This window comes from Pelodiscus sinensis, unplaced genomic scaffold (assembly GCF_049634645.1).
Source record: "Pelodiscus sinensis isolate JC-2024 unplaced genomic scaffold, ASM4963464v1 ctg63, whole genome shotgun sequence".
In the NCBI taxonomy this organism is placed as follows: Eukaryota; Metazoa; Chordata; order Testudines; family Trionychidae; genus Pelodiscus; species Pelodiscus sinensis.
The window spans coordinates 709,349-721,901 of NW_027465976.1; positions in this window are offsets into that span (position 1 = coordinate 709,349).

The following is a 12,553-nucleotide window of genomic DNA, read 5'->3' on the forward strand; positions in this document are numbered from 1 at the left end:
CCCGCTACAGCGGCCTGGGACCGTTCCGGGACCCTGCTAGGCAGGCAGCTCGCCGGTCAGCCTGGGGGCTACCCCGCTACAGCGGCCTGGGACTGTTCCGGGACCCTGCTAGGCAGGCAGGCAGCTCGCCGGTCAGCCTGGGGGCTACCCCGCTACAGCGGCCTGGGACCGTTCCGGGACCCTGCTAGGCAGGCAGCTCGCCGGTCAGCCTGGGGGCTACCCCGCTACAGCGGCCTGGGACCGTTCCGGGACCCTGCTAGGCAGGCAGCTCGCCGGTCAGCCTGGGGGCTACCCCGCTACAGCGGCCTGGGACCGTTCCGGGACCCTGCTAGGCAGGCAGCTCGCCGGTCAGCCTGGGGGCTACCCCGCTACAGCGGCCTGGGACCGTTCCGGGACCCTGCTAGGCAGGCAGCTCACCGGTCAGCCTGGGGGCTACCCCGCTACAGCGGCCTGGGACCGTTCCGGGACCCTGCTAGGCAGGCAGCTCGCCGGTCAGCCTGGGGGCTACCCCGCTACAGCGGCCTGGGACCGTTCCGGGACCCTGCTAGGCAGGCAGCTCGCCGGTCAGCCTGGGGGCTACCCCGCTACAGCGGCCTGGGACCGTTCCGGGACCCTGCTAGGCAGGCAGCTCGCCAGTCAGCCTGGGGGCTACCCCCCTACAGCGGCCTGGGACCGTTCCGGGACCCTGCTAGGCAGGCAGCTCGCCGGTCAGCCTGGGGGCTACCCCGCTACAGCGGCCTGGGACCGTTCCGGGACCCTGCTAGGCAGGCAGCTCGCCGGTCAGCCTGGGGGCTACCCCGCTACAGCGGCCTGGGACCGTTCCGGGACCCTGCTAGGCAGGCAGCTCGCCGGTCAGCCTGGGGGCTACCCCGCTACAGCGGCCTGGGACCGTTCCGGGACCCTGCTAGGCAGGCAGCTCGCCGGTCAGCCTGGGGGCTACCCCGCTACAGCGGCCTGGGACCGTTCCGGGACCCTGCTAGGCAGGCAGCTCGCCGGTCAGCCTGGGGGCTACCCCGCTACAGCGGCCTGGGACCGTTCCGGGACCCTGCTAGGCAGGCAGCTCGCCGGTCAGCCTGGGGGCTACCCCGCTACAGCGGCCTGGGACCGTTCCGGGACCCTGCTAGGCAGGCAGCTCGCCGGTCAGCCTGGGGGCTACCCCGCTACAGCGGCCTGGGACCGTTCCGGGACCCTGCTAGGCAGGCAGCTCGCCGGTCAGCCTGGGGGCTACCCCGCTACAGCGGCCTGGGACCGTTCCGGGACCCTGCTAGGCAGGCAGCTCGCCGGTCAGCCTGGGGGCTACCCCGCTACAGTGGCCTGGGACCGTTCCGGGACCCTGCTAGGCAGGCAGCTCGCCGGTCAGCCTGGGGGCTACCCCGCTACAGCGGCCTGGGACCGTTCTGGGACCCTGCTAGGCAGGCAGCTCGCCGGTCAGCCTGGGGGCTACCCCGCTACAGCGGCCTGGGACCGTTCCGGGACCCTGCTAGGCAGGCAGCTCGCCGGTCAGCCTGGGGGCTACCCCGCTACAGCGGCCTGGGACCGTTCCGGGACCCTGCTAGGCAGGCAGCTCGCCGGTCAGCCTGGGGGCTACCCCGCTACAGCGGCCTGGGACTGTTCCGGGACCCTGCTAGGCAGGCAGCTCGCCGGTCAGCCTGGGGGCTACCCCGCTACAGCGGCCTGGGACTGTTCCGGGACCCTGCTAGGCAGGCAGGCAGCTCGCCGGTCAGCCTGGGGGCTACCCCGCTACAGCGGCCTGGGACCGTTCCGGGACCCTGCTAGGCAGGCAGCTCGCCAGTCAGCCTGGGGGCTACCCCGCTACAGCGGCCTGGGACCGTTCCGGGACCCTGCTAGGCAGGCAGCTCGCCGGTCAGCCTGGGGGCTACCCCGCTACAGCGGCCTGGGACCGTTCCGGGACCCTGCTAGGCAGGCAGCTCGCCGGTCAGCCTGGGGGCTACCCCGCTACAGCGGCCTGGGACCGTTCCGGGACCCTGCTAGGCAGGCAGCTCGCCGGTCAGCCTGGGGGCTACCCCGCTACAGCGGCCTGGGACCGTTCCGGGACCCTGCTAGGCAGGCAGCTCGCCGGTCAGCCTGGGGGCTACCCCGCTACAGCGGCCTGGGACCGTTCCGGGACCCTGCTAGGCAGGCAGCTCGCCAGTCAGCCTGGGGGCTACCCCCCTACAGCGGCCTGGGACCGTTCCGGGACCCTGCTAGGCAGGCAGCTCGCCGGTCAGCCTGGGGGCTACCCCGCTACAGCGGCCTGGGACCGTTCCGGGACCCTGCTAGGCAGGCAGCTCGCCGGTCAGCCTGGGGGCTACCCCGCTACAGCGGCCTGGGACCGTTCCGGGACCCTGCTAGGCAGGCAGCTCGCCGGTCAGCCTGGGGGCTACCCCGCTACAGCGGCCTGGGACCGTTCCGGGACCCTGCTAGGCAGGCAGCTCGCCGGTCAGCCTGGGGGCTACCCCGCTACAGCGGCCTGGGACCGTTCCGGGACCCTGCTAGGCAGGCAGCTCGCCGGTCAGCCTGGGGGCTACCCCGCTACAGCGGCCTGGGACCGTTCCGGGACCCTGCTAGGCAGGCAGCTCGCCGGTCAGCCTGGGGGCTACCCCGCTACAGCGGCCTGGGACCGTTCCGGGACCCTGCTAGGCAGGCAGCTCGCCGGTCAGCCTGGGGGCTACCCCGCTACAGCGGCCTGGGACCGTTCCGGGACCCTGCTAGGCAGGCAGCTCGCCGGTCAGCCTGGGGGCTACCCCGCTACAGCGGCCTGGGACCGTTCCGGGACCCTGCTAGGCAGGCAGCTCGCCGGTCAGCCTGGGGGCTACCCCGCTACAGCGGCCTGGGACCGTTCCGGGACCCTGCTAGGCAGGCAGCTCGCCGGTCAGCCTGGGGGCTACCCCGCTACAGGGGCCTGGGACCGTTCCGGGACCCTGCTAGGCAGGCAGCTCGCCGGTCAGCCTGGGGGCTACCCCGCTACAGGGGCCTGGGACCGTTCCGGGACCCTGCTAGGCAGGCAGCTCGCCGGTCAGCCTGGGGGCTACCCCGCTACAGCGGCCTGGGACCGTTCCGGGACCCTGCTAGGCAGGCAGCTCGCCGGTCAGCCTGGGGGCTACCCGCTACAGCGGCCTGGGACCGTTCCGGGACCCTGCTAGGCAGGCAGCTCGCCGGTCAGCCTGGGGGCTACCCCGCTACAGCGGCCTGGGACCGTTCCGGGACCCTGCTAGGCAGGCAGCTCGCCGGTCAGCCTGGGGGCTACCCCGCTACAGCGGCCTGGGACCGTTCCGGGACCCTGCTAGGCAGGCAGCTCGCCGGTCAGCCTGGGGGCTACCCCGCTACAGCGGCCTGGGACCGTTCCGGGACCCTGCTAGGCAGGCAGCTCGCCGGTCAGCCTGGGGGCTACCCCGCTACAGCGGCCTGGGACCGTTCCGGGACCCTGCTAGGCAGGCAGCTCGCCGGTCAGCCTGGGGGCTACCCCGCTACAGCGGCCTGGGACCGTTCCGGGACCCTGCTAGGCAGGCAGCTCGCCGGTCAGCCTGGGGGCTACCCCGCTACAGCGGCCTGGGACCGTTCCGGGACCCTGCTAGGCAGGCAGCTCGCCGGTCAGCCTGGGGGCTACCCCGCTACAGCGGCCTGGGACCGTTCCGGGACCCTGCTAGGCAGGCAGCTCGCCGGTCAGCCTGGGGGCTACCCCGCTACAGGGGCCTGGGACCGTTCCGGGACCCTGCTAGGCAGGCAGCTCGCCGGTCAGCCTGGGGGCTACCCCGCTACAGCGGCCTGGGACCGTTCCGGGACCCTGCTAGGCAGGCAGCTCGCCGGTCAGCCTGGGGGCTACCCTGCTACAGCGGCCTGGGACCGTTCCGGGACCCTGCTAGGCAGGCAGCTCGCCGGTCAGCCTGGGGGCTACCCCGCTACAGCGGCCTGGGACCGTTCCGGGACCCTGCTAGGCAGGCAGCTCGCCGGTCAGCCTGGGGGCTACCCCGCTACAGCGGCCTGGGACCGTTCCGGGACCCTGCTAGGCAGGCAGCTCGCCGGTCAGCCTGGGGGCTACCCCGCTACAGCGGCCTGGGACCGTTCCGGGACCCTGCTAGGCAGGCAGCTCGCCGGTCAGCCTGGGGGCTACCCCGCTACAGCGGCCTGGGACCGTTCCGGGACCCTGCTAGGCAGGCAGCTCGCCGGTCAGCCTGGGGGCTACCCCGCTACAGCGGCCTGGGACCGTTCCGGGACCCTGCTAGGCAGGCAGCTCGCCAGTCAGCCTGGGGGCTACCCCGCTACAGCGGCCTGGGACCGTTCCGGGACCCTGCTAGGCAGGCAGCTCGCCGGTCAGCCTGGGGGCTACCCCGCTACAGCGGCCTGGGACCGTTCCGGGACCCTGCTAGGCAGGCAGCTCGCCGGTCAGCCTGGGGGCTACCCCGCTACAGTGGCCTGGGACCGTTCCGGGACCCTGCTAGGCAGGCAGCTCGCCGGTCAGCCTGGGGGCTACCCCGCTACAGCGGCCTGGGACCGTTCCGGGACCCTGCTAGGCAGGCAGCTCGCCAGTCAGCCTGGGGGCTACCCCGCTACAGTGGCCTGGGACCGTTCCGGGACCCTGCTAGGCAGGCAGCTCGCCGGTCAGCCTGGGGGCTACCCCGCTACAGCGGCCTGGGATCGTTCCGGGACCCTGGGCCCGGGGCGGGGCCGGCTTCTGAAGGATGCTCGTACCTGGCAGGAGCTTGGAGCAGAGCGCGGGGGACACAAGGGCTGGAGAAGCCTCCGCAGCCAGGTGGGTCTGAGGGGACGAGCGCCATGCGGGGGGAGGGGGGGGTCAGGCGGCACCTCACCCTGCAGAGCCAGCCCCCAGGGCCGGCGCGGAACAAACTGAGCCGGACACCTGCTGCCAAGTGAGAGCTCACGGGGGCGTAGGCTGAGCTGCAGCAGGGGGATTCTGTGACTCGGGCACCATGCTGTGCCTGAGGGGGGGGGCCCTGGCTCACGGCCATGCTCTGCCTCGGAGGGCCCCGGCTCACGGCCATGCTCTGCCTGAGGGGGGGGCCCTGGCTCACGGCCATGCTCTGCCTCGGAGGGGCCCCTGGCTCATGGCCATGCTCTGCCTGGGGGGGTACCTGGCTCATGGCCATGCTCTGCCTCATCGGGGAGGTACCTAGCTCACCGCCATGCTCTGCCCCATTGGGGGGGCCATGCTTTGCCTGGGGGACACCTGGCCTCATCAGGGGGGGTACCTGGCTCACGGCCATGCTCTGCAGGGGGGGCACCCTGGCTCACGGCCATGCTCTGCCGGGGGGGGGGGCCCTGTCTCACGGCCATGCTCTGCCTCATCAGGGTGGGGGGGGCACCTGTCTCACGGCCATACTCTGCCGGGGGGGGGGGGCCCTTCTCACGACCATGCTCTGCCTCATCAGGGTGGGGGGGGCACCTGTCTCACGGCCATGCTCTATCTCATCGGCGGGGGGGTACCTGGATCACGGCCATGCTCTGCCGGGGGGGGGCCCTGTCTCACGGCCATGCTCTGCCTCATCAGGGTGGGGGGGGGCACCTGTCTCACGGCCATACTCTGCCGGGGGGGGGGCCCTTCTCACGACCATGCTCTGCCTCATCAGGGTGGGGGGGGGCACCTGTCTCACGGCCATGCTCTATCTCATCGGGGGGGGGGGTACCTGGATCACGGCCATGCTCTCTCTCATCGGGGGGGTACCTGGCTCACGGCCATGCTCTCTCTCATCGGGGGGGTACCTGGCTCACGGCCATGCTCTCTCTCATCGGGGGGGTACCTGGCTCATGGCCATGCTCTCTCTCATCGGGGGGGGGGGTACCTGGATCACGGCCATGCTCTATCTCATCGGGGGGGGGTACCTGGATCACGGCCATGCTCTCTCTCATGGGGGGGTACCTGTCTCACGGCCATGCTCTATCTCATGGGGGGGGGGGTACCTGGCTCACAGCCATGCTCTCTCTCATCGGGGGGGTACCTGTCTCACGGCCATGCTCTCTCTCATCGGAGGGGGGGGGGTACCTGTCTCACGGCCATGCTCTCTCTCATTGGGGGGGTACCTGTCTCACGGCCATGCTCTCTCTCATCGGAGGGGGGGGGGTACCTGTCTCACGGCCATGCTCTCTCTCATTGGGGGGGTACCTGACTCACGGCCATGCTCTCTCTCATCGGAGGGGGGGGGGTACCTGTCTCACGGCCATGCTCTCTCTCATCGGGGGGGTACCTGTCTCACGGCCATGCTCTCTCTCATCGGAGGGGGGGGGGTACCTGTCTCACGGCCATGCTCTCTCTCATTGGGGGGGTACCTGACTCACGGCCATGCTCTCTCTCATCGGAGGGGGGGGGTACCTGTCTCACGGCCATGCTCTCTCTCATCGGGGGGGGCTGTTGCTGGGGGTCAGTCCCTGGGTTCTGTGGGAGCCTGGTTGGGATGCACAGAACCGTCTCGTGCCCTGACCTCAGACATTCCGTGAATGTGCCACGTGGCTGGAGCCACCCTGGGCCCCGGGGGGGGGGGGGGGTTGTGGAAAGGGGGGTCATATGTTTTCCTCAGGGGCTGGTAGCCCTGTGTAGTCCCTAGGTATCTGGCCAGTGCAACTGTTCTGCCTGGCCTGTGGGCCTCCCGCCGCGCCCGGCACGGAGGTCCTACCCCGGGAACATGGGCACTCGGCCCCCAGCGAGAGCAGGCCCAGGGAGCCGGAGCCAGACCCTGCCCCAGAAGCACCCTCTGGTGGCAGCCAGCACTCCCAGCCCCTTTTCCAAACCTTCCCTTCGGAAGGAGGCTGCTGCCTTCACCTCTGCTATTACCCAGGCGGAGCTGGGTCCCACCTGCAGCCCCTGGTAGGGCGGGGGACCAGGGGCCTGGCCCTCTGTCACAGGGTGCAGGGGAGTCCATGGGCCCTGCTCCCCACCTGCAGCCCCTGGTAGGGCGGGGGACCAGGGGCCTGGCCCTCTGTCACAGGGTGCAGGGGAGTCCATGGGCCCTGCTCCCCACCTGCAGCCCCTGGTAGGGCGGGGGACCAGGGGCCTGGCCCTCTGTCACAGGGTGCAGGGGAGCCCATGGGCCCTGCTCCCCACCTGCAGCCCCTGGTAGGGCGGGGGACCAGGGGCCTGGCCCTCTGTCACAGGGTGCAGGGGAGTCCATGGGCCCTGCTCCCCACCTGCAGCCTGGTGGGTTCTTGGGTCCCAGGGACACAGCGGAGCTCAGACTTGCTCTTATGGAGCCAGGAGCCGTCAGTACAGCCCAGCCTGGGGAAGAGCCAGCGCCTGAGCCCCCTCTCTGTCGCCTCAGCCAGGGGAGAGAACTCACCTGCCCAGCAGCCCCGCCCAGCCCTGCAGGCAGCTCCGCCCCCTCCTGTGTCCGGCTTCCAGGGGTCACCTGGTTGTTCCCCCCTCCCCGGGCTCAGGTTACAGGACAATGTCTAGGTGTGTCTCTCACACACGCACCCACTCACACAATCCCCACACGTCACACCCTCTTGACCCGCAGCTGTGTTGCATCTGCGGGATGCGGGGGAGACCGTGGAAGGAGGAGCCCCAGGAGATGGAGTCGCCAGCGGATGTCTCTGTCCAACATCCGCTCAGCGGCTGCCTCACCCCCAGGCTATGTCTACATATGTCTATGGCTTCTTGTGTGAGAAATATGCAAATGAGGCTGTGTGGAATATTGCTGAGCTCATTTGCATACCTAATGAGCCACCATTTTTACAGACGAGGCTCTTGTGCCCGAAGGAGCTGTCTACACGGCCCCTTCTAGCGCAAGAAAACCCTCCTGCGCAAGGCTGCTACGCCGATTCTTTCAGGAATAAGGGCGTTGCGCAGGAGGGTTTCTTGCGCTAGAAGGGACCGTGTAGATGCTCCTTCTGGTGCAAGAGTCTCTTCTGGAAAAATGGCGGCTCAGTAGGTATGCAAATGAGGCTTGGCGATATTCCACACTTAGCCTCATTTGCGTATTTCTCGCACAAGAAGCGGTGAGTGTAGACATAGCCCCAGCCTGCCTGAATTTGCAGCAGCAGCAGCAGCAGCAGCAGCTGCCTAGTGCCAGTGGGCAGCTCTGGCCTGGCTTCTCGGGGGCCGGGCTTGCGTAGTGATGGCAAAGGCTGCCTAGGAGCAGGTCCAGCCGCCCACTCCCTGGGCCATGGGAAAGCCAGGCTCTGGCTACGGGGAGCCGACAGCCTCTCCCAGGTGCCACTGGGGCAGCCATTCCACTTTTGATAAATACGTACCGGTCGCAGGGCCAGATGGATGCCGCTACCCCCGGCCTGCCCAGCCCCACCCAAGCCAGCAGGTCCCTTCCCTCCCCACCTGCCCCATGGGCTGAGCCTGCCCTGACAAAGTAGGACTCTTGTAATAGTGTTGATTAACTGCAGGCGTGCCTCAGTTTCCCCACCCTTGCATGGCTGACCAGTGGAGGGGCAGGCCTGGCTTGGTTCTCGGGTGAGCGAGGAGAAGTGCGCATGCCTGCAGCCTGAGCGGCTCGCTAAGCCTGGCTGAAGCTGACCCGCAGCACTGGAACAGGCCATCCCAGCGGCCAGACTGGCTCAGACCAACCGCTCGTCCAGCCCAGGGTCCTGTGCCCACAGCTGCCGGGGCCCGAGGGAGGGGACAGAACTGGGCCTCCTGCCGTGGTCCCTCGCCAGGGCTCCTAAGGAAGCTGCTCAGCAGGACCCTGGCCCCTGCAACCCAGGGGCCTGAAGAGGCCCTTTGCCCCTCTGTGACTTAGTGTTGGTACCTTGCTGGTTGCTGGGTGGTGGGCTGTGGGTGACTTCCGCTGGCGGCTGTTTGCAGCACGGCCCAGCAAGGCAGGGGATGAGTCATTATGCAAGGGGCTCCCGGCCTGTCCCACCAGTCGCCTCCCAGGGGGAGAGACAAAGGAAGGAGGGGAGGCCAGCCCCTGGCTGGGGGCAGGGCTGGAAGGGACGTTTTTGTTAGTTCTGGCTGGTATCATGGAGGAAGCAGCCTAAGCAAGCAGCTGGGATTTAGGGGCCCAGGCTTCCCCATCTCAAGGGGGCTGAGGCATCCTAGGCCTGCCCTGTAGCCAGATGACATCTGTTCTGGGCTGTATCCTGGAGAAGCAATAAACTCCCTCTGTTCTACTGGCTGGGGGAGTCTGTCCGTGCCACTGCGGGGGTGCAGGAGGCGGGGGAACCCCGACGCGCCACCACACCCTCTCACTGCAAGGAAGAGGGGCTGAGACTGCAGGCCTGGGGTGGGGGTGGGAGGCTCAGAGCTGTCTGTGGGAGAAGCCTGAACTGAGGCAAGACGGCTGCGAGAGGGGGCCTGGAGGAGGGATCCCAGCCATTGTGCTGGCGCTGGGCTGCCCAGCACAGCCTGAGCGCAGCCCTTCAGCTCTGGGCTGACTGAGAGAGGCCGGAGCCCCACCTGGCCGGAGTGGCTGGAACACGCAGCGACATAGGAGCCAGGGCAGAGCCTTGTTCTCTGGGGGGAAGGGGCTTCACCCCCTTCCTTGGTCTAAAAACCTCCACTCTTTCCCGGCCCAGCCCAGACGGCCCCAACTCCCCGGCCCTGCCCCAGCCTGGGGACAGGCTCCACCTCGCTCCATCGCTCGCTCTCCGGGAAGGGCCTTGTTAACGGCTCAGGCAGGGACTGGGTGTCTGGATACACAAGTGGTGAGTCAGCGGGAATCACACGCAGCAACATCACCGGGTGGCAAAGCAGACAGCCCCCCCCACGTCTCACCCTCCCTCCCAGTGAATGAAGGCCAGGGCCTGCTGCTTGGTCTTGGGGGGCGACCACCATGGCTCGTTCTGGTTTCAAGCAGCCGCTCCCCACCTTATGGCCCAGGTGGGATACCTCGGCCATTCCAACCTTGCACTTCCCAGCCTTTACAGTCAGCCCAGCCCCCCGCAGTCGTCCAGCACCTGACTGACCTGGGCCACGTGGTCCTCCCAGGTCTGAAGACACAAATATCGTCGATGTGAGCCAGGGCAAAGCTCTCCATCCCCCGTAGCAACTGGTCCACCGGGCGCTGGAAGGTGGCCGGTGCCCCTTTGAGGCCAAAGGGCAGGACCAGGAACTCAGAGCCCCAGCGGTGTGATGAAAGCCGACTTCAGTCTGGCCTCCTGGTCTAGCGGCACCTGCCAGTAGCCCTTGGTGAGGTGCAGGGTGGTGAGGTAGCGAGCTCCCCCCAGCTTGTCCAGGAGCTCGTCGGGCCTTGGCATTGGGTAGGCGTCAGACACCGTGATGGCGTTGAGCTTCCACTAGTCCACGCAGAACCGGATCGACCCGTCCTTCTTGGGAACCAGGACCACGGGAGAGGCCCGGGGGCTGAAGGGCGGCTGGATCACCCCTAGCGCCAGCATGTCCTGGACCTCTCTCTCCAGGTCCTGGGCCGTCTTCCCCATGACTCTGATCAGGGAGCAGCGCACTGGGGGGTGAGTGCCCGTCTGCACCCAGTGGACAGCCAGGTTGGTGAGACCCGGCTTGTCGGAGAACAGCTGCCCAGGGGTGATCCAGCCGTCCTCCAGCCCCTGGGCCTCCACGGTGGTTCTGGTCCCCAAGAAGGACGGGTCGAGCCGGTTCTGCGTGGACTATCGGAAGCTCAACGCCGTCACGGTGTCCAACGCCTGCCCCATTCCTAGGCCCAACGAGCTCCTGGACAACCTGGGGGGAGCTCGCTACCTCACCACCCTGGACCTCACCAAGGGCTGTTGGCAGGTGCCGCTAGACCCTGAGGCCAGGCTGAAATTGGCGTTTATCTCCCCAGCGCGGCTCTATGAGTTCCTGGTCCTGCCCTTCGGCCTCCAGGGGGCGCCGGCCACCTTCCAGCGCCTGGTGGACCAGCTGCTGCGGGGGATGGAGAGTTTGCTCTGGCTCACATCGACGATATTTGTGTCTTCAGCCAGACCTGGGAGGACCACGTGTCCCAGATCAGCTGGGTGCTGGACCGACTGCGGGGGACTGGGCTGGCTGTAAGGTCTGGGAAGGTGTGATGACGAGTCAGGGTTCACCATGCTCATGCAGCCCTGTAGCAGTTGGTAGAGGGGGGTCACGTTACCGGACTTTAAGGGACGCAGCCAGGTCACTGCTACACCCGTTGGGAGGGACTTCGCCCCAAAAGTTGGTACGAAGGGGGCCATGGGAGGTGTCAAACAAGAGCCCACTGTCTGAATCTGCTCTTCATAGACCTGTATCACGTCAGTGTAGACGTTAGAAACACGTTCTCTGTATGGAGACTGGAAGTGTCTCTGTATGTGGTTGAGCGATGGGCTCAGCCTATGGACATGCTAATTAGCAAGCCACCAGGGACAACAGGTCTCTTGAGTACCAGAGACCCAACAGGGAAGGAATCTAGGTGCCTGGTGTGACGTAGTGGGGGTACCTGGCTGGTTTCTAGGCTGCTGGCTCTGGGGTAACCCCCACTGGCTGCAGTTGGTACCATGGCCCAGCAAAACAGGATGAGTCATTATGCAAAGGGATCTCTCAACCTGTCTGACCAGCCACCCCCCATGGAGAGGAACAAAGGAAGGTGGATGCTGCCCTGGCCGGGGGACAGGGCTGGAGGAGAGGTGGTTAGTTTCTGGCTGGGAGAATGGAGGAGGTAGCCTCAGCAAAAGGCTAGGGGGTTTAGAAGCTGAGAACCCCCCATATCAAGGGGGGCTGAGGCATCCTAGGCCTGCCCTGTAACCTGATGACATCTGTGCTGTCCTGTATCCTGGAGAAGCAATAAACCACCTCTATTCTACCGGCTGGTGGAGTCTGTTCATGCCATTCTGGGGGTGCAGGAGACAGGAGACCCCAACGCATCATCACACCTGGCCACTGGCCATGTGACTGTCTCCAGCTTGGCAGAGACCAGGAAGGAGGGATAAATAGGCCATGTGGCCGACTCCATCTTGGTGCTCAGCTCAGCTCTTCATCCCAGAGTCAGCTGTGCAGGGATCAATGAGCCAGGAAGAACTGTGGACCCATCCTGACATGGGATGTGCACCAATGACTTTTAAGCTGTAACATCTCTGCTAGAGCCTGCATCGAGAACTGGGAGATTCGGTGCATGTGATGTACTATCCTTTAACAATCTCACTCTCAGGCTTTTCTTTCTTGTAGTAATAAACCTTTAGATGGTAGATGCTAAGGGTTGGCCCAGTGTGATTTGTGAGTAAGACCCAGCATGTAGATTGACCTGGGACCTGTGGCTGGTTTCTTGGGACTGGGAAGAACCAAGAACCAAGATTGGGTTCTATAAACTCTCACCTGTGTGCAGGCCTGGGACTGATCGGGGCACAGGGAGAGCTGGGGTGTCCTAGGGGTTTTGCTCATTAGGCTTCAGGCTGGCAGCTGGAGCGCTCGGTGTGACTGGTTTGTGGCCTGTTTGGAAGGTCTCCAGTCTGGGGCTGTAAGGAGCCCCGAGTTCGAGCAATTTGCCCTGAGCGGACGCCCTCAGCCGTGCCCAGATCTGGCCCGGTCCATCACAAGGGTTTATTGCTTTTCCAGGATACAGCACAGCCTAGACGTGACGTGGCTACAGGAGTCGGGGCAAGGATGCCTCAGACCCCTTGAGAAGGGGCGCCTGGGCACTTAGCCTCCAAGCCCCCCCTCCTTAGTCTGTCTCCTTCA